Genomic DNA, 21487 nt, shown 5'->3' on the forward strand with positions numbered 1-21487 from the left:
TTCCCCACATGCTCTCTCTCCCTCTAACTCTTAAAAATAAATAATAAACATTTTTTAAAATGTCAACTCGACTCGTGCTGAGCAGTAGACCACGTACAGAACTCATAACATTCTAAATGTCCAGGCCACATCCTATACCAATTAAATCATAATCTTTGGGGGCTTAAGGATCAGTACTTAAAAACAAAGAACAAAAACAAAACAACCTGGGAATTCCAATGTGTAGCCACCTTTGGGAACAAATGTCCTAAATTAGTGGTTCTCAAAGTGTCCCAGGTCACAACTAGTAGCATCAGCTGGGAACTTGTTAGAAATGCAAATTCTCAATCCCCACTTCAGGAACAAGAAACCTGGAGAGTAGAGCCCAGGAATACGTATTTTAACAAGCCCTGCAGGTGATTCCAATGCATGCCTCAGTTTGAGAACCTTTGCCCTACATTCTTGGAGCTCAAGATGTGGCTTTTGGACCAGCTGTGTCAGCATCACCTGGAAGCTTGTTAGAAAAGCCGAATTTCTGATACCATCCCAGCTCATAACCTGACCAACGGGATCAGAATCTGTACTTTTAATGTTATCCCCAATGACTCATAGGCATGTTAAAATTTGAGAAGCCTTCTAGCTCTATCCCCTGAGAGAGTCTAGAAGCAATAACACGGGTAGCAGCAGCCCATCTGGCACCTACATCTTGGATTCCAAATACCATTTAATATCAATGGGAACTGGGCTCACTGGAGAGAAGGCTGATTCCAGGGCTAGTGCCAGGAAAGTGCAAGATAGGTCTGAAATACCTAGTGCCAGAAAGCAAGGGTATTCTTGAAGGATGATGGGACATGTCAGAAAGACAAAGGGGTCAGTTTAAAAGGCCTCCCATGGGCCAAATCTGAGAAGAATCTGATAATAGTGGATTATAACCCGTTGAATAAAATAATAACTGATGAGTTTGTAGTGTTATAAATAAATAGGTTATCATATAAATAAGTGAGAGAGAAAGAAAAGTCTTCCTTGCAATAGAATGTTAGCTAATAAGTAGAAAAGGAAAGATGGAGTAAGAAAATCGTGCATGAATGCTAAAACTAATGGGTGAAAGTTTGAGGAGCAGAATGTTTATGCCTTAAAAGTAACCTCCCCACAAATGACATACAGAGGGGAAGATAGTAACTTTATATGGAGAAGCCTGGCAGAGACCACCTTCACCCAACAGTCAAAGTTAACATCACCCATATCGAGACAGTCTGACACCACATGCTTCCTGCAACAATGCACGGAGGAGGACATGACATTACTTCTGTGGCATTCCTGCCAAAAAGGCATTACCTCAGTCAACTCCTCGAGAATCACTAGGAACCCCAAGAGGAGCGTTCTACAAAATAGCTGGCCTGCACTCTTAAGGAATGTCAAAGTCAAGAAAGACAGCAGCTAAGGAATTGTTCCAGATTAAAGGAGACTAAAGAGACATGAGAACTACATGCAGCATGTGATCCTGGACCCAGAAAAATGTATGTAATTTCAAAAGGTTGGAGTGACCAACAAGATTTATACGGATGGTGGTTATGTAAGAGAATGTTCTTATTTTAGGAAATACACACTGAAGTACAGGGTAATGGGGCAGTATGTTTGCATTATGTACTCTCAAACAGTTCTGAAAAAGTATGTGTGTATGTGTAAAAGTATGTGTATATATTATATATTTATATAGAGAGAGGAGAGAGAGTGGGACAAATATAAATGGTGAATCTAGAAGATGAGAGTTCCTTGCACTATTTTGGAATTTTTCTGCAAGTTTGAAATTATGTCAAAAATAAAGTCCTTCCCCCCCCCCCCCTTGAAAAAAGACCTGGTGGGGGGGGCAGACACCAAAATAAACCAAGGAAGAAGCAGTGTTCCAGAACACTTGCTTCCAAATTTAGTACGACTCTGTCCTTCCTGTCATTCAGGTCTCTGCTCCTCCATTACCTCATCAGAGAGGCCCCAGCTGGTCACCTCATCTAACATAGCCCCCTGCCCCCCCCCCACTGTCAGACCCTGTCTATCACAGTACCTGCTTTCTTATTTTCATAGTATTTTGTTAGCTGTATAATTATCCCAGCTTATGGATTTGTCCTCTACTTTACTGTCTCCTCCCACTAGAATGTAAACTTTGTAAGTGTAGAGATTTTTTTTTGGTCTTGATACATCCCCCAGTACAGTGCCTAACATCTACAGGCACCTGGGGGGGCTTGTGTTACACGCATGAACAAGTAAACAGATCTATATATGAGTCCCAGTTTTCACATCTGTAGGGCAAGGGACTCTACAATTCAACACCCAGACTCCTTTCCAGCCCTGACACTCAGAGTCTGGCAATGTAAGAGCTACTGTTTAAGGAGCATCCGAAATGTCCTAGCTTTTATTTACAGTCTCTCATTTAATCTCCACAATAATCCGGCAGCACTGGTGACAGTACCCTTGTTCCATCCATTCATTTAGCGGATGCAGACTGAGTGCCAGGTGTCTACAAGGCACAGAGAAAACACTAACACGTCAGTTACCGCCCCTACTCCCAATGGAGCTTGCTGCATTAGCAAGAGCTGACTGAGAAAACCAAGGTTCAGAGAGGTTGCCCAAGCTGCTGCCGTCACACAGCCAGCACCGACAGCTGGGAAGGTGAACCAACGTCTCAGTGCAAAGCCCAAGCTCTCACATCGCTGCTGACGAGCTGCCTCAAGGGCGGGAAGCCGCTGTGAGTCCATCCACTCCTCAAGTGGTTCCCTCAGAGCTGTCACACCGCCTGTGTCCCGTGACCTCGACACTAGTTCCCCCGTTCACCAGCATGGAAACAGAGCGTGCTATATCTCAGCTATTTCTGATTAGGTTTTTGATTATTCCATGGCCTCCTGGTCCCATTTACTTCCGATAAGCTAGAGCCGGTTCTGCCTCAACGGGCAAAAGTCAAGTTAAATTCAGCCTGAGAAATAATCTAAGTCGGAGAAGTGATCAAATAACCTTGCCAGAAAAATAACTGAAAAAGCAAAAACTGAGAATCAAAATGAAAACCCACTTCAAAAAATGTTTATTGAAGAGACTGAGCATGAAGAATTAAAACAATGTAAGGGAGTTGGGAAAACTTCCTAAAGGATGTTTAATTTTTCCTCAGCTCATTGATCCTTTCCCCCTTGAAAGCTTTCTCTGCCAATTAATCACTCAACTTATTACCAGGGCCTGTTTCCCTGTTTATGATTTTGAGCCTCAAGAATCCCTCTGTAAGACCACAGTAAATTTCCCTGGTTAGCAAGACAAACATTTATCTTAGGGGATCAATTACTATGCTGGGAGGTCTCAGATTCCTGGGATTTAGTGCATGCCTTTGCCCTTGATTTGTTGGGTGACCTTCGCTTCTCTGCCTTGGTTTCTGAAGCTATACAAGGAAAACAATGTTACCCCCTGAGTCGTGTCCTAAAATTGCTCTGGGTTCCCTATTGGAAAGTAGAAGAGGATATTTGGCCAAGGATATGCCCATAAATGCTTCTCCTTCTCCTTCTGGAAGTTAGCTAATTATGTTGAGAATTGAAAATACATTCTCTGTGGGCATCTAAAGTAGATTCCTTACGGGAATGTCTAGCGGGTGGGTGAATAAAAGAGACACATTAACAGACTTTTGTTATTCTAGAGGAAAATGTCATATCTCCATTTTTTTGTGGCCACAAAGTTCAGAGTTGGGGACAGGGGTGGACAAGAAAACAGTATTGTTCTTTGGAACTACGACTCACAAATTGCTTACCCATGAGAAGCTTTTTTGTTGCTGTTGAGTGACCTTTTTTTCTAGTGAGCCAGGCAGCTAATTGACCAGTGGGTGGATGATAAAATTACCCACTTTTGCATTTAGTGAGTTCCCCGTCATTGGAGGCAAGTAAGAATAGACTGGATGTACTCTCAGCAAAGGGTAGGGTGGAGAAATTTCAAGCACCAGAAGAGAGCTTCAACTAAGTAACATTCATTCCCCTCCAACTCTGAGACTCAGGGATTCTGGTTCTTGTCCATGCCACATGCTCTTCTGAATAGACAGTCAGAGCTGTGCAGCAGCACATGGGGACGAAGGTGGTGACAGGTGAGCTAATGGGTAAGTTTCAGACTCAAATCACGCAAAGAAAGGGTGGCTTTATACTCGCTGAAAAGCAAGAACCAGAATTAGGATCCCAGGAGAAGAGGGTAAGTAGGGTACTGTGTATTTGAGGACACACCTTTCAATAGGGAGCACTGCATGGACCATGGACTCCAGCCTAAGAGGAATTTGGTGTGGCCACTGAGCTCCCTCTGGATGTAGCTTTCAGCCATAGAGGCCCCATCACTGATTAAAGATAGGAAGAACCCTGGCATCAAAGACCTAGAGAGGGTGAGCACAGGGGTGGAAATTAGGGGCAGTATCAGCTTTTAATCAGGCACTTATTTGTAGAGTAAATAACATCCACAGTAACAATAAGAGCTGTCAATTATTGATCATCTGCAATGTGCAGGCATGATGCATGGTTTGCCTCACCCGTACAATTCTTCAAGCTAGATGCTATATGCCTGTTTTACAGATGAGGAAACTGAGGCATCTACAGAGAGAGGAAGTGCCTTGCCTTGCAGATGGCAGTGCCAGTGTTCAAACTCAAGCCTGTCTGACTCAAGATTCATGTTCTTTCTGTTGTGTCCACAGCCTTGATTTAAAGGTAGGAATTATTAACCCCATTTTTGCTGATAGAAAAACAGTTCAGAAAGTGGAGGTAATATTGGACAATCTGAAGCTTGGTTGGCTCCAAATCTCTGCCAGATGTCCTATGAGAGGAATAGTTGTACTTTGTAGAATGCCAAAACTGGGGGGACTGCCCAGGGTTGTCTGATCTCATCCCGTCAGTATGTGAAGGAGAACCTGACTCAGAGGTAGGAAATGAGCAGCTCAGGAGCACGAGGGAAGACAGGCAGGCAGGACAAAGAACCCCTGTGTCCAGACTCCTGGGACGTGCTGAGTGAATTGCTTTCAGGTAGATCTGTGCTGACCACCCTCTGGATGTCTTTGAGCCTGGTAGGGTTGCCCTGCCCCAAGGCTGGGATAGAGGCACGCGTGTTACCTCGGAGGATATCCAAGGGGCTAGAGTAGTGGGGGCTGAATGTCTGACAGGGAATCTGGCTCCCTGTGTGAGGATGTAGACCAGCAGGCAGGGCCCTCGGGTCAAGGTCACCAGCCTAGCAGCTGCCCACACCGGTGAAGCTGGGAAGTCTTGGGGGAATCGGGTGATGGGCAGGCAAAAAAGCAGGACTTTATTTGGGAAGGTGAGCCACTATTCTCAGATGCTCCTGCTCATCCTGCACCTTCTTTAAATCCTCTGCCTGTAGAATGAAGCCTCCCTGAATCTAACTGAACTCCCTTCTCCCCTTCTGGCTGCAAGAGCCATAATACTGACTGCTGTGTCTAGAAGCCACTTAAGCACCAGACCCTAGGCTTGATGCTCTCCCTGAAAAATCTGACATTTAGTTTTCCAGCAAGCCTGGAATTATGTGCAATCCTGGGATCATTTTGTCATGAGCTGAGGCTCAGAGAGGTTACGAGACTTGGCCAAGCGGACACAGCTGATAAATAACAGAGACAGGATGGCAGCACTATTAGGATAGGGATTTCTGACTCCTTTGTTTGCTGCTGTATTCCCAATGCTTGGCACATAGTGGCCACCCAATACACATTCATTGACTAAATGTCTGACTCCAATGTCACATACCTCACTTCCTGTTGAAAACCCTCATGATGGGAAACTTCAGTATGAGTGAAAATAGACTTGGAGGATTTCAGTCAAGAATGAATCCTTGAGGGGGCGCCTGGGGGCTCAGTTGGTTGAGCGTCCGACTTCGACTTCGGCTCAGGTCATGATCTCATAGCTCATAAGTTCGAGCCCCAAATCTGGCTCTGTGCTGACAGCTTAGAGCCTGGAGCCTGCTTCAGATTCTGTGTCTCCCTCTCTCTCTCTACCCGTCCCCCACTGTGCCATGTCTCTCTCTGTCCCTCAAAAATAAATAAACATTAAAAAAAATTTTTAGGGGCACCTGGGTGGCTCAGTCGGTTGAGCGCCCGATTTCGGCTCAGGTCATGATCTCAAGGTTCGTGGGTTTGAGCCCCATGTCGGGCTCTGTGCTGACAGCTCAGAGCCTGGAGCCTGTTTCAGATTCTGTGTCTCCCTCTCTCTCTGCCCCTCCCCTGCTCATGCTCTGTCTCTCAAAATAAACACACACACACACACACACACACACACACAAAGAATCCACGAAGTCCTTTTCTATGGGTACTTTTTATACTCAGCAAAATATGAAAATAAAGAAAGCTCCCTGAAGAGAATGTCAGTTGCATTGTGCACAGTTTTAAGATTGCTGATAAGGGCTGTCATGGAATCCATTTCTTCTCCAGGCAGGTTCAGCGAGTTGCTTGTTTGCTCATTTTTATTTGCTTTCCTGCGGACAACATGCACACCACCACACATTTGGTTTTCCTCTCTCCAAAAGTTCAAAGCCACTTTGGTTTTACAACTCAGAGTCTCTAGGTCACTGTCCTCCAGCCATGAAGTTTATGACTTTATATCCAACCCAGAATTTGGTGGTACAGAAATGGTAATCTGTGCATCCTGGAATTTCTAAAAAGGAAACTCATAGCAGGATCCGCTTTCAGTATAGCTCCCTCTATTGCCCAGCCTGGTCCAAGTTCATGAATGTTCTGTTTATTGGATCATTACCATCCATTCCACTCACAAAGTCTCATTTTCAGCAACTGGAATTCTACAAATTACAGCAGAACTCCATCTAGGCTTGACTGACCATGTTTGTTTGTTTGTTTGTTTGTTTGTTTGTTTGTTTTGCTTTCCATGATTCAGGGTGTAGTTTAGCATCCCTCAGAGCCCTAAGTCAAAATAATGAATTTTGAATTACAACTTCTCAGAGCTGAAAGAGAATCTTCAGATCCCCTAATCTAACTTTCCTCAAATACTGTTTCACAAAACAACTCCACCACAAAATAGCGCACCCAGAAAAAATTTCCTTCGTCAAGTAAATTTGGGAGTTCTGGTGCTCTATCTCCCTGTTTGGGAGAAGTTGCAAGGCACAGGAGCAGAGTGAAGTTTCTGAGAAGTCCTGTGGTAAATATGCTTTTGTTTAAGTTTGTCCTACCCAGTGTTCCCCAAATTCCTGGACCAGGGAAGGGTTGGAGGTGGTGTCTCCTTTTTATAACTTCTGAGAAATAACTACTAGAAAACACTTTGGGATCTATCACTCTAGTCAGACACCCCCTAACACACTTACCCATTTTGTAGGTGTGGGAGGTAAGGTTAAGAGAGGGGTTGAAAATGACCTGAAGTTGTACATAGTTAATCCACAGCTAGGCCTGGAGCCCCTCCATCTCTTCACTCCTAGGCTCACAATTCTTGTCGGCCACAGTGCCCAGGTTAGACTGGCAAATGGCTGGAACAGAAATAGCCAGGTAATAAAGTAGGGATGGACCTAGCTTCTATTGTACCAAGTAAACTGGTTCTGAAGCTTCATGTATTGAAATAGATAACTATGGAACAAGACAGCTTTGAGTCCATCCTAAGTGACTGTCTCCATCTGGAAGTCCTAACATGGCTACTTTACCTCTCATCCAGCTATAGGTTACTTTTTAAAAGTTTGTTTGTTTGTTTGTTTATGTATTTTGAGAGAGGGAGAGAGCAGGGAGGGGCAGAGAGTGAGGAAGAGGGAGAATCCCAAGCAGGCTCCGTGCTGTCAGTGCAGAGTCTGATGCAGGGCTTGAACTCACAAATAGTGAGATCATGACCTGAGCCAAATCAAGAGTGTGACACTCAACTGACTAAGCCACCCACACACCTCCAGCTATAGATTACTTTTTATAAAGCAAATTTGGGGCAATTGGAAGATGGGGAAGGGCCAGTGATCAGGGATAAGAAAGCCATCAGGTTATCAGCCTTGTTGGAGTTGATTATTCTTGCTAATAACAGCAATCATAGCCACTTACTGGATGCAGACAGTCTACTTCAGTATAGACAGTGAGCTGAGGAGCCACATGCCCTGGATTTGAATCCATCATGGATTAACTGTGTGATCTTGGACAAGAAACTTAATCTTTCAGGGTCCCTGTTTCTCACTGTGAAAAGGAGATAATAATAGCACCTACATTTTCCTGGCACTGTACTCAGAGGATTTTATGTCATGATTTCTTCACAGGGAACATTAGGTAACAAACACAATAGTTCCTGTCTTAGAAAAAGAGGTTTTTCCAAAAGACGCACAAAGGCTTGCCTGGCTGCCAATCTCTCATAAACCCTGGAGGAGTTTGAGCAGATAGCCCAGAAAGTGCCTGTAGGTTGGCATGCAGCATTAATAGTGGGGAGAGGGGTAAATAAATTAGAGCAAAGATAAGTGAAGAGATGCTTAATCTTCATAGAAGATTAAGGACATATTTTAAAATGATAACTGAAGCAGAGAGCAGTTATAGAAAACAAATAGATTATGCTAACCAGGCTTTTTTCATTGGAAACTAGCAAAAGAAAAAAAAGCCACAACTCCCACTGGCTTAGGGGAAAAAAATGAGCAGGGAAATGACTGTAGATATGGTTACATCCAGGAGCTCAAGTGATAGCACCAAGAATCTGCCCTGTCCATCCCTGGCTCTGCTTTACTTACTGTTCACTCTGCTCTCAGCCAGGTGCTCCTTTCATGGCAACAAAATGGCCACAGAAGCACCAAGTGGACATTCTACAGTTTAGCTGTCCTGCCTCTTTCCCAAAACTTCAACCCAACTCCCTGGGCCTGGCCCAGCTCATGTGCTCCTTTCAGTTACCGGGCCTGCACCGAATATGTAGATTGCTTTGGTTAGTATAGATGTTTTAACAATAGTTGCTCTTCCAATGCATGAGCATGGAATGGAATGTTTTTCTATTTCTTTGTGTCTTCTTCAATTTCTTTCATAAGTGTTCTATAGTTTTCACTATACAGATCTTTTACCTATTTGGTTAGGTTTATTCCTTGGCAAGTTATGTTTTTGGGTGCAATTGTAAATGGGATTGATTCCTTGGTTTCTCTTTCTGCTGCTTTATTATTGATGTATTGAAATGCAACAGATTTCTGTACGTGGATTTTATATCCTGCAATTTGGCTGAATTCATGTGTCAGTGCTAGCAATTTTTTGGTGGAGTCTTTCAGGTTTTCTACATAGAATATCATGTCATCTGCAAAAAGTGAGTTTGACTTCTTCCTTACTGAGTTGGATGCCTTTATTTCTTTTTGTTGTCTGATTGCCGAGGCTAGGACTTCCCAACATTTATAAGCAGCACTATCAACAATAGACAAATTATGGAAAGAGCCCAAATGTCCATTGACTGATGAATGGATGAGGATGATGTGGTACACACACACACACACACACACACACACACACACACACACACTGGAATATTACTTACTCATCAAAAAGAATGAAATCTTGCCATTTGCAATGATGTGGATGGAGCTAAAACGTATTCTGCTAAGTGAAATAAGTCAGTCAGAGAAAGAAAAATGGATTTCACTCACATGTGGAATTTAAGAGACAAAACAGATGAACATAGAGGAACATAGGGGAAGGGAAAGAAAAAATAAGATAAAAACAGGGAGGCAAGCCATAGGAGACTTAAATACAGAGAACAAACTGAAGATTTCTGGAGGGGAGGTGGGTAGGGAGATGGGCTAAATGAGTGACAGGCACTAAGGAGGGCGCTTGTTGGGATGAGCACTGGGTGTTATATGTAAGTGATGAATTGCTGGGTTCTACTCTTGGAAACAATACTACACTATATGTTAACTTACTTGAATTTAAAGAAAATCTTGGAAAAAAAATTACTGGGCCTGACTGGCCAGGCCTGAGTCATTTGCTTCATTCTGGAAATGAAGCAGATATGGGGCTGGGACCTTGGACATATGCCTTCAGATCCTCCAATTTCTTTCAGTTTCTTGACCCTTGTCTCTGTCTTCAATCGGTGCCCAGCTTCCCAGCTTCACATCTCATTCTGCCCCCCACCCCAGGTAAGAAATGGCCACGTTGTCTAGAACAGTCTTCTGGATTGACTTGGACCTCAATGCTGGCTCAAAGTAGACCTCAAAACTGGCTCAGGAGATGCCAGTTCAGATAGAGGGAGTCAGTGTGGTGTGTGATGCTAGGATGACAATGGAGTTTTTATCTTATTTGCCAATTATGATTGAGAATGGCTGTCTTGCAGAGGATGGTAAAGCTGAATCCAGACTCAGAGGGAAAGGAAGCCATGATTGATTAATAATGTCTGCCAGGAGCACTAAAACAGGTAATTGTGGTAGACATGTCATGTATTTGCCAAGCCTCATTAAAGAAACATCATGAATCACAGAGTGCAACAGCCCTGTTCATGGTCACCTTTACCTCTTAGTCCTGTGATCACAGTGCAGTGACTTAACCTTTTAGGCAATAATTCCCACGTTTGCACAGTGAGGATGTTTATCTTGAAGAGCCTCCAAAAGAATCAATGGAGACAGCGTACATAAGATGCTAACCATGTTGCACCCCAAGTGGAAGCTTTGGTTTTTAACAAAGGCAGAAAGTCATCTCATTTTTCCAGGGATCACCCCTGTAAAGTGCTAGCACTGCCTAGGGCATCTCAGGAAGATTTTCATGAGTCTGAACTTCTTTTACGAAAGACGAAAGACGCACTCTTGGTTCCTCATCCTTATCTCAGTAGGCCTTGATAATTCATTGTATGCAGGCACAACTTCTAGCAGCCAGCATCTGCTTCTCATTGACTTTCCTGCCAACAATGCCTCAGTCAGCACCACCGTATGAGATCTTACAAAGGGTCTGACTTATCTTCCTAAGATCCCACATTGTCTTATACCAAGGGACCCACTTGATGGCAAAGGACGTATGACAGGGGCACCTGGGTGGCTCAGTTGGTCAGGCAGCCGACTCTTGATTTCAGCTCAGGTCATGATCTCATGGTCTGTGAGACTGAGCCCTGCATTAGGCTCAGTGTGGAGTACAAAGCCTGCTTGGGATTCTCTCTCTCTCTCTCTCTCTCTCTCTCTCTGCCCTTCTCCTGTTTATGCTCTCTACCTCTAAAAATAAATGAATAAACTTAAAAAAAAGATGTATGACAATGGGCACATGATCACAGGACCCATTGATCTTCCCATGGAATGCATCACCAGAAGCTACTATTGGCCTGCTAGAATGTTGGAAGGGTGTCTTAAAAGCAAAGTTAAAATGCCAGCCTAAGAGTGATATCCTGTAGGATTTGGTTGCTGTATTTTTTTATTGAGGTAAATATCACATAACATAAAATTCACCATTTTAGCCTTTTTAAAGTTATAATTCAGTGGTTTTTAGTACATTCATAATACTATGCAGCCATCACCACTATCTAATTCCAGAACATTTTCGTAACCCCCAGAAGAAACCATGTACCCATTCAACAGTCAGTCCTCATTCTTCTCTTACCCCAGCCCCTAACATCTAATTTGCTATCTGTCTCTGTGTTCACCTATTCTGGATATTACATATAAATGAAATAACAATAAGACATGTTTTTTTGTGTGTCTGGCTTCTTTCACTTAGCATAATGTTTTCAACATTCATCCGTGTTGAAATGAGGTCAGTGTTTCATTACTTTTTATGGCCAAATAGTATTCCATTGTATGGATATACAACATTTTGTTTATCCATTTACCCTCTGATGAATGTTGGATTGTTACTGCCTTTTAGCTATTGTGAATAGTGCTGCTAAGAAATCTTTGTAGAATTTTTTGTTTGAACATCTGTTTTCAGTTCTTTTGGGTATATACCTAAGAGATTAGAATTGCTGGATCACATGGTAATTTTATATTTAACTATTAGAGGAACAGTCAAACTCTTTCCCAGCAGTTACCCTGTTTTACATTCTCACCAGCAATGTATAATAAGAGTTCCAATGTCCTGATGTCTTTTCCAACACTTATTATTTTACATTTTTTTAAATTATAGCAATCCTAGTGGGTGTGAAGTGGTATCTTATTGTGGTTTGGATTAATATTTCTCTAATGACTAATGATGATGAGCATCTTTTCATGTGCTTATTGGCCATTTCTATATCTTCTTTGAAGAAATGTCTATTCAAGTCTTTTGCCCATTTTTTTAAAAATTTTTTTCAACGTTTATTTTTATTTTTGGGACAGAGAGAGACAGAGCATGAACAGGGGAGGGGCAGAGAGAGAGGGAGACACAGAATTGGAAACAGGCTCCAGGCTCTGAGCCATCAGCCCAGAGCCTGACGCGGGGCTCGAACTCACGGACCGCGAGATCGTGACCTGGCTGAAGTCGGACGCTTAACCGACTGCGCCACCCAGGCGCCCCATTTTGCCCATTTTTTAAATTGAGTTGTTTTGTTATTGTTGTTCTTTACATATGCTAGATATTAATGTCTTATCAGATACGTGGTTTGCAAGTACTTCCATTCCATATGTTGGAATCCACTTTATTTCTTGTACTCTTTGATACACAAAAGTTTTTATTTTGATGAAGTTCAATTTATCTGTCTTTCTTTTGTTGCTCATGCTTTGGTGCCATGTCTAAGAACTTACTGCCAAATCCAAAGTCATGAAGATTAACCCCTGTGTTTCCTTCTAATAATTTTATAGTTTTAGCTCTTATATTTAGGTCTTGGATCCATTTTGAGTTAATTTTAAATATTATCTAACTTCATTCTTTGCATGTGGTTTATCTAGTTGCTCCTTTGCCACTTGTTGAAAAGACTGTTCTTTCTGGAACTAGGGTCTTGGAACCCATGCCGAATATCAGTTGACTGTGGATATATGGATTTATTTCTAGATTCTCAGTTATATTCCATTGGTCTATCCTTATGCCAGTAGGATACTATTTTGATTAATATAGCATTGTATTAAGCTTTAAAATTGAGAAGTGTGAATTCACCAACTTTGTACTTTTCTCAAGATTGTCTTAGCTATTCAGAGTCCCTTGCAATTATATATGATTTCTCTAAATCAGCCATATGGAATTTGGATAGAGATTGCACTAAATCTGTTGATCACTTTGGGGAGTATTGCCATGTTTGGATACCTTTTTTTTCTTGAACAATTGCCCCAGATCGAACTTCCAATACAATGTTGAAAAGAAGTACTGAGTAGACATCCTTGTGTTGTTCATGATTTTAGGGAGAAAGCATCCAGTCTTTCCCCATTAAGTATGATGCTAATGAGTTTTTCATAGATGCCCTTTATTATCTCTTTATAATGTTGAGATATTTCCCTTCTATTCCTAGTTTGTTGAGCATTTTTTATTATGAAGGTGTGTTGGGTTTTGTCATATTCCTTCTCTGCATCAACTGAAATGATGGCAGTTTTTTGTTTTTTCATTCTATGTGGAACTACTCTCCTGATCTTGGGACAAATTCAACTTGGTTTGGTATACAATCCTCTGTATATGCTGCTCAAATATTTTTACTGGTATTTTGTTGATGACTTTTTGCATCTATATTCATAGTGATACTGGTCTATAGTTTTCTTTTCCTTGATGTCTGTGTCTGGCTTTGCTATCAGAAGAAGGCTGGCTTCATAAAATGAGTTAAGAAGTGTTTCCTCTTTGGTTGTTTGGAAGAGTTGAGAAGAATTGGTGCTAATTCTTCTTTAAACACTTGGTAGAATTCACCAGTGAAGCCATCTGGTCCTGAGCTTTTCTTTGTTGAAAGCTTTTAATTATGGATTTAATTTTTTATTTGTTAGGGCTCTGCTGAGAGTTTCTGTTTCTTCTTGAGTCAGTTTTGGTAGTTTATGTGTTTCTAGGGGTATATAGCATATGACATACATAACATATAGCATATAGTTAGGAGTATGTCCATTTAATTTAGATTACCTACTTTGTTGGCATGTAAATGTTCACAATTTTCCCTTATTATCCTTTTTTTTTTAATTTCTGTAAAGTTGTTAGTAATGTCCCTACTTTCATTTTGCTTTTGGCAATCTGGCTCCACAGTCCAGACTCTTAACCACCATGCTATGTTTGTTGTCTCCACCTGCTTTTGGAAATTTGTCTCTCTCTTCCTGTCTCTCTCTCTCTCTGCTTAGTCTTACTAAAGTTTTGCCATTTTTAAATTTTTTCAAGGAACCAACCTACTTTTGATTTCATTGATTCTATTTTTCTATTCTTGAGTTCATGCATCTCTGCCCTTCATTATTCTTTTCCTTCTTCTTGCTTTGGTTTAGTTTCTCTTCTTTTTCTAGCTGGTTTATAGTATTGTTCAAGTCTTCTATTTCTTTTTTATATTTTCTCTAGTAGTTCTATCCATTATAGAAAGTGAAGTATTGAACTCTCCAATTGTGTAACAGTCTACTTCTCCCTTTACTTCTGTCAGTTTCTGCTTCCTATATTTTGGAATTCTGTTGTTAGGTGCATATATGTTTATATTGTTTTATATTTTTAATATATTGTCTCTTTTATCATCATATAATTTCCTTCTTTTTCTCTAGTTACAATTTATGTCTTAAAGTCTATTTTGTCCAATATCAGTATAGCCATTCCAACTCTCTTTTGGTTACTGTTTACATAGAATACAGTTTTCCATCCTTTCACTTTCAACCTATTTATATCTTTGGATCTAAAGTGGGTCTTTCATAGACAGCATATAGTTAGATCATTTTTAAAAATCCACTATGCCGAAGTGTGTCTTTTAATTGTAGAGTTTAAACCATTTACGTTTATTGTAATAACTCTTGAGGACAGCCTTACTTAGCCAGTTGTTGAGCCAGTTTGCTATTTTTTTATATGTCATATCTTTTTTATTCCTCAAATTCCTCCATTGCATTACTGCCTTCTTTTATGGTAGATATTTTCTACTGTACCATTTTGATTCCTTTCTTATTTATCTTACTATCTGTATTTTTTAGTTACTGTCTTGGTGGTTGCCTGGGAATGACAACTGACAGCCTATTTCATAACGATCTATTTGAGTTAATAATAATTTCAATAGTATACTTAACATTGCTCTTATATAGCTCTGCCCCCCCCCCACTGATGTTGTTATTGTCACAAATTACATCTTTTTATGTTATGTGCCCATTGATATAGTACTTATAACTGTTGTTTTATATATTTGATCTTTAAATTATATAGGAAAAAAGAGGAGTTACAAACCACGAATACCTTAATACTGACTTTTATATTTATCTGTGTAATTACCTTTATTTCTTCATGTTGATGCAAGTAACTATTTAGTGTTTTCTCATTTCAACCTGAAGTATCTCAGTGAGCATTTCTTGTAGAGTGGATCTACTAGCAATAGATTCTCTGTTTTTGTTTATATGAGAAGGTCTTAATTTCTCTTTGACTTTTGAAGTATAGATTTCTTGGATATAGACTTCTTGGTTGACCATTTTATTCTTTTAGTTCTTAGAATATGTCATGTCACTACCTTCCAGTCTACATGGTTTCTGAGGAGAAAATTATCAGTTAATCTTATTGAGGATGGCTTGTATGTGAAAAGTCATCTCTCTGTTGCTACTTGTGGGATTCTACCTTTGGCTTTCAGCTGGTTGATTATAATGTCTCTCAGTGAGGATCCTGAGGTTTATTAAGATTCTTGAACATGTATATTCATGTTTTGCATCAAATTTGGAAAGTTTTTGGTCATTATTCAAATATTTTTTTCTGTTCTTTTCTCTCTGCTTTCTTTCTGGGACTCCCATTATACATATGTTGGTATATTTGATGCTATACCACAGGTCTCTTAGGCTCTGTTCATTGTTGTTTAGTTTTTTCTTTCTGCTCCTTAGACTGAGAAATCTCAATTGACCTATTTTCAAGTTTGCTGATTCTTTCTCCTGGCTGCTCAAATATCCTGTTTATTTTTTCATGAATTTTTCATTTTAGTAATTATACTTTTCAACTTCTCTATCTGTGTATTGATCTGGGTATTGATCTCTTCTTGTTGACCCATCATTCTCATGATTTCCTTTAGCTCTTTGAGGATATTTTATAGTTGGTTTATAGACTTTTTTTTAGTAAGTACAATGAGTAGTGACACAAGGAAATGATGAACACCAATTGTAACCTTGGAAACAATTGCAGAAGTGGGGCCTGTAGCTTGTCCCACAAACCCTTTTGTGTTTTTTGTAGAAAATGTAACTGGCAACCACCTCAAAGAATAAGTATCAACAAGGAGTGGAACTTAATGTAGGGCATCAGTGCTCCACCCATACATACCTCTCCAGGTCTTACCATTTTAGTGCAAGCTTCCTTGACTTCCATCCGCCAGCTCCTGCATCTCTACCTGGGGGCTTTCTCTGGCTGCTGGAGACTGCTGTAATCACAAGCATGGTAGTCTAGAAAGTATGAGAGTATAAATACCCTACCCCTAACATCAGCCCACAGCCAATTCCCCTCCTTGGGTAGGATATCACAGAAGATATCAGGATATCACTGTACTCTATGCTGGCTCCCAGACTCCCTAGTGGAATTAACCTCCAGTTTCCCACAGTGGTAACTAGTGTGGTACCTACTTTATTGGCTCCTTCCCTCTCTATCTCAGTTCCTACTTCCATAGAAGTGCTTCCTGTCATGAAATAAACTACTTGCACTCAAATCCTTGGCTCAAGATCTGCTTCTTGGGGAACCCAGGATAAGACACACCATGTCTGTCCTTCCCTCAATGAAGCTTAGTATCTTCCTTCTGACTGCTTTCCTTCCCTTTCAAGCATAAAAATAGTTGGCATTTAGATGGACATAATGTTTTGTTCATTGAGTGGCTGCCCATTGCACTTGGAATAAAAAACCAAAACCAAAGCCTCTTTAACATAGTCCACAGGACCCCACCACAATCTGACCTTAGCCTCCTTCTAGTCCCTCTTAGGCCCCTGTCCCCTCATTCACTGGACCCAGCCCCACAGGCCTTCTTCTAGTTTTATAATATGCTCTGCCATGTCCCACCTCAGATTCTTTGCATGTATTATTCTACCTGCAATGATCTTTCCATCATTTGCCATTTGGTGAATCATTACTTATCCTTCAGATTTTATCTTTAAAGCCACTTTTTTAAAAAAGGCTTTCTCCAAACTCATAAAATAAGCCATTTCCCTCCATTACTCTCTTTCAGAGGGCATTTTGTCTTTCTATATTCTGCTTGTATTAAATCGTCTTGTATATTTTTGGTGTATTTATCTGATTAATATCTTTCTTTTAACCAAAGCACACAGAACTGTTGAGATGCGCCCTAAAAGTCTCCAAAGCAGATGGGTGGCAGTGATGAGGCTCTGAGTGTTCAGGAGGAGGGAGGGGGATCTGCCAGGGGAACACAGAGCTCTGGGGCATGGCCTTTACTCCCGGTGATGGGGACATTGGGGTGAGGGTTGGATCATAATTTCCAAAAACTTTGTGAGGTATCTTCTGTCTTGACCCTACAACCCCCCCCCCCCCCAGCTTGTGCCTCATTTCTCTCATTTCTCTGCTCCTCTTGACGGAAAAAGCCTTCAAAGTAATTTTCTTCACCTCCTGTCTCCAATTGCTCTCCTCTCAGTCTCAAAATCAGGCTTTTGTACCCATTACTTCACTGAAAATGCCCATCAAGGCCAGCAATGACTTCCAAGTTGCTAAATCCCATGGCCAGTGGTCACTACTCAATCTTTCTTGGCTGATCAGCAGCAATGGACAATGTTGTTAACTCCCTCTTTCCTGAAGCACTGTCTTCCTCTTACAGAGCACCCCTCCTTCTCTGACCATGCTTAATACCTCCTCCTGCCTCTTGTAGATTTAAAATGCTTTTTGTAAGGTTCCCAGGTGGCTCAGTCACTAAAGTGTCCAATTCTTGGTTTTGGCTCAGGTCATGATCTCATGGTTCGCGAGTTCAAGCCCCACATCGGGCTCTGTGCTGACAGCACCAAGCCTGCTTGGGAGTCTCTCCCTCCTTCTGTCTCTCTGCCCCTCCCCTGTTCATTCTCTATCTCTCAAAATAAATAAATAAAATAAAAAATAGAATAAAATAAAATAAAATAAAATAAAATAATAAAATAAAATGCTTCTTGTAGGCTGACAACTCCCAAATCACTATCACTATCTCTACCTTGGGGCTCCTCCCTGGACTCCACACTCCATGTTCAGCTGCCTACTTGCCATCCCACCTGGATAATTGTAAATGTGTCAACTTCAACATGTCCCAAACCAAACTTCCAATTCTCTCTCTACCCTAGCCTGCTCAACCTGTATTTTCTCTACTTCAGCAAATGGCAACCCCATCTGTCCACTAGCTCAGGCCAATTCTTGGGGTCCCTCTTGACTTCTCCGTATATCCAGTCCATCAGCACTGTAAGAGTTGCTCCTGCTCTTGCCTTTCTACAGTCCATTCTCAACCATGCAGCCTGAGTGATCTTTAAAAAGGTGAGTCCAGTCATGTCAGTTCTTGGCTCAAAAACTCCAGCTACTCCCTCCCATCTACTCAGAATAAATCCAAAGTCCCAACAAGAGTGTACAAGGCCCTGCGTGATCTGCCCCCATCTCTCTCCCTCATCTCCTACCCCTCTTCACCTCTCTCCCTTGGCTCCAGCCCCACTGGTTTCCCTGATGGTCCTAATATATAGCAAGCTCACTCCTGCCTCAGGGTTTTTGCACTGTCTCTTTCCTGCCTGTAGTCCTCCCCACAGATACTCCCAAGGCTTGCTCCTTTATTTCTTCAGTTTTCTGCCCAAATTCGAGCTTCTCTGCAACACCTTCCTCAACAACCTGATCTCAACAGCAACCCCATGTCCTCAGAACTTCCAATGCCTTTAATCTACTTTATTTTTTAAAGCACTTATCACCATTTAACATTTTCTATATTCAATATTCTATTTTCTCTATATTCAATTAAGTTCTAGGTTCTCTACATTCTGTATTCCTCTTTATTATCCATCCCCCTTGCTGAGTAGAATAGGAGTTCCATGAAAGTGAAAGCTAGATGTCTGGTTCACCTCTGTGGCCCTCTGGAACAGGGCCTGTTAAAGGAGTGAATGAGGCCACAAATATTTATAGAGTAAGTCAACGAGTAAGTGGATTTATCGTCATTCCCGTGTGGACCTCAGGAATGTATTAAGGAACTCATCTAGTAATTAGAGTTGTGAACTGGGATTCTTTTTTTTTTTTTTTTTTGTCATTTGTTTTGTCATGAAAATATTTTGTGTTTCATATGTAGCACAGCAGCTCCCTCACACTGATCTATTGAAAGTCAGTCCTCAACACAAGGGTTTGTAAAAGAAAGAAAGAGAGAGGAAGGAAGGAAGGAAGGAAGGAAGGAAGGAAGGAAGGAAGGAAGGAAAAGAGAGAAAGAGAGAAAAAATGTTTTATCACTCTAACTATGGGGAGGTATAAACTTTCGTATATTTACTATTGCAGGTGGTTTTGCAGACAACTATGAAATATGTGTGTGCCACAATTAATTCTAAGTACACTTTTCTTTAGGATTTTTATTTTACTTATTTTTATTTAGTAAGAACATGGTTTTATCATGGTGCTGTGCTCCAATTAAAATTTTCACCTGAAAAAGAAATGATGTTTTCTCTAAGAGTTGACTTTTAAACCAAATTTACAATGGCCTTCACAAAAATGTCGGACATCGTACCTTTGGCAGAATGAACTTCAATGAGTTGGATTTTAAAAAACCAACATTATTGGAACCAAAGACTTTTCTATTTGAATCATTAATGCCATTAATATAAAACTATCATCATATGATAGTTGACAATGTTTCTTTTTTTTAAAAGAAGTTTTTGAAAGTAATCTCTATATCCAACGTGGGACTCAAACTCAGAACCCTGAGATCAAGAGTTACACACTCCACCAACTGAGCCAGCTAGGCTTCCCACAATGTTCTTTTTCTCATGGAACCAATAGCAATCATTGTCATTTTCTTTTTCATGTGTACGTACATACAAAAAAAAAATGCTAGAGCTGAAAATTAGTGAATTATTTTTAAAAATACAGACATTTGATGTAAATAACAAGTCATGTTTCAGCTGGGATTCTAAAGAAATAGCTCATCTCTGGCTCCTTGCTTGCCCCTTTTATATGTTTTAAAGGCAGAAAAGCAAAACATTCACATCCTTGAAGATTTTACTCCTCCTCGAAGCCTGTTTTTTTTTTTTGGTGGGGGGGTTGTTTTTTTGTTTTTGTTTTTGTTTTGTTTCTGTTTTTGTTTTTTTGCAGAGAGCAAAGGGGCCCTTGTTTTTCTTGTAGACCTGAGTCTCTGACACTGTCTCCCTGTAGGATCCTGGGCAAGTGCTGTCCTCTTGCTGGGTCTCGTTTTCTCCCTCTGCAAAGCCTCCAAGGTCTCCCAGCTCTGGTGCTCTATGGTTTCCGCCTGGGAAGATGGCCATGGCACTGATATTTGACCTCACTGGGAAAATATGTCAGATAAGGAGGCCCTGCTATCTCAGCAACCTTCATCTTCACCTCCATTCCATCACACAAAACCCAATGCCAGAGTTTTGGGACAGCCTCCCTCATTGATAAAGTGTCCCCAAACTTCTCAATGAGCCCACACACTGTAACTGCAATGATAATGGGCTATATCTGGCTCGCCCGGAATCATGCCCATGTTCCACAGAGTGCTATGGCTATCGGTTATCTGCTGAGCATGAATGACCAGAGGCAGAAAAAGCACAAGGAGCTGTCGAGAAGTGGAAGTGATTAATTTATGTCGCATGCTCCAGGGCTGGTCTTAGCAAGTGATAGGCAGAATGTATGTTGACAGCTGCCTTGGAGTTCACACCACACCGTCAGCACTCTGCAGGAAACAGATGACTTTAGGGCAGCTCTCAAGCTTGTTGACAGCTCAAGCTTTCTGATAAGGTTGTCAGAAAATGAAAAGGACAGTCCTAGGAAGTTGAGAGCTTCCTGGCCATGGATGGGATGTAGAAGAGGTTACAGATGCACTGAGTGGAGAGACCGTGTCTGTCTTGTTCTCCATGATGTCACCATAACCTAGCACAGCACCTCTCCTCCCTGCTCAGGGATTTGGGGCCAAGGCTTATCTACCAGGCATCAGTTAGGGCCACAGGAGGCAGAGGAACAAAGAGGAGCTAGGCTAACCCTTAGAAGGAGAGCCAGGACCCCAAGTGTCAGAGGAGCGGCCAAATCCAGAGATGATCAGAAAGAGAAGAATTCACAATAGAGGAGATGAGATACAGTGAAAACAAGTCAAGATCAAGTAATATTGGAGGACAGAGATACTAACTGGTCACTTTTATAAGCCTGACAGGATGTGATGCCTGGTGCATTAGCCTGGCTTTAAAAATGCCCAGAAGTGGAGTGCTTACTGTGTCTTGCTATTCACACTGCCCTGTAAGAGCACCAGTGAGCGCACCTGTTCAGGAAGGCCAATTCATAAAAACAGAGATGCTTAAGGGTCATGCCCCCTACCACCACCACCACACATACAGAAAAGTAAAGTACCTCTGTTAACATCCATGAAAAAAAATGAAT

At 41.3% G+C, this 21487-nt stretch overlaps 1 long non-coding RNA gene across 1 annotated transcript in view; it reads left to right on the plus strand.

The window, feature by feature from the left end:
* The first annotated feature begins 72 nt into the window (after window positions 1-72).
* Window positions 73-21487, plus strand: part of LOC113594655 (uncharacterized) — a 51663-nt gene continuing 30248 nt past the window's right edge. Inside the window, exon 1 of the long non-coding RNA XR_003415081.2 lies at window positions 73-4688. This is a non-coding gene — a long non-coding RNA (uncharacterized LOC113594655). The remainder of the gene's footprint in view (window positions 4689-21487) is intronic.

Source organism: Acinonyx jubatus, chromosome A2 (assembly GCF_027475565.1).
Source record: "Acinonyx jubatus isolate Ajub_Pintada_27869175 chromosome A2, VMU_Ajub_asm_v1.0, whole genome shotgun sequence".
NCBI classification, from domain to species: Eukaryota; Metazoa; Chordata; class Mammalia; order Carnivora; family Felidae; genus Acinonyx; species Acinonyx jubatus.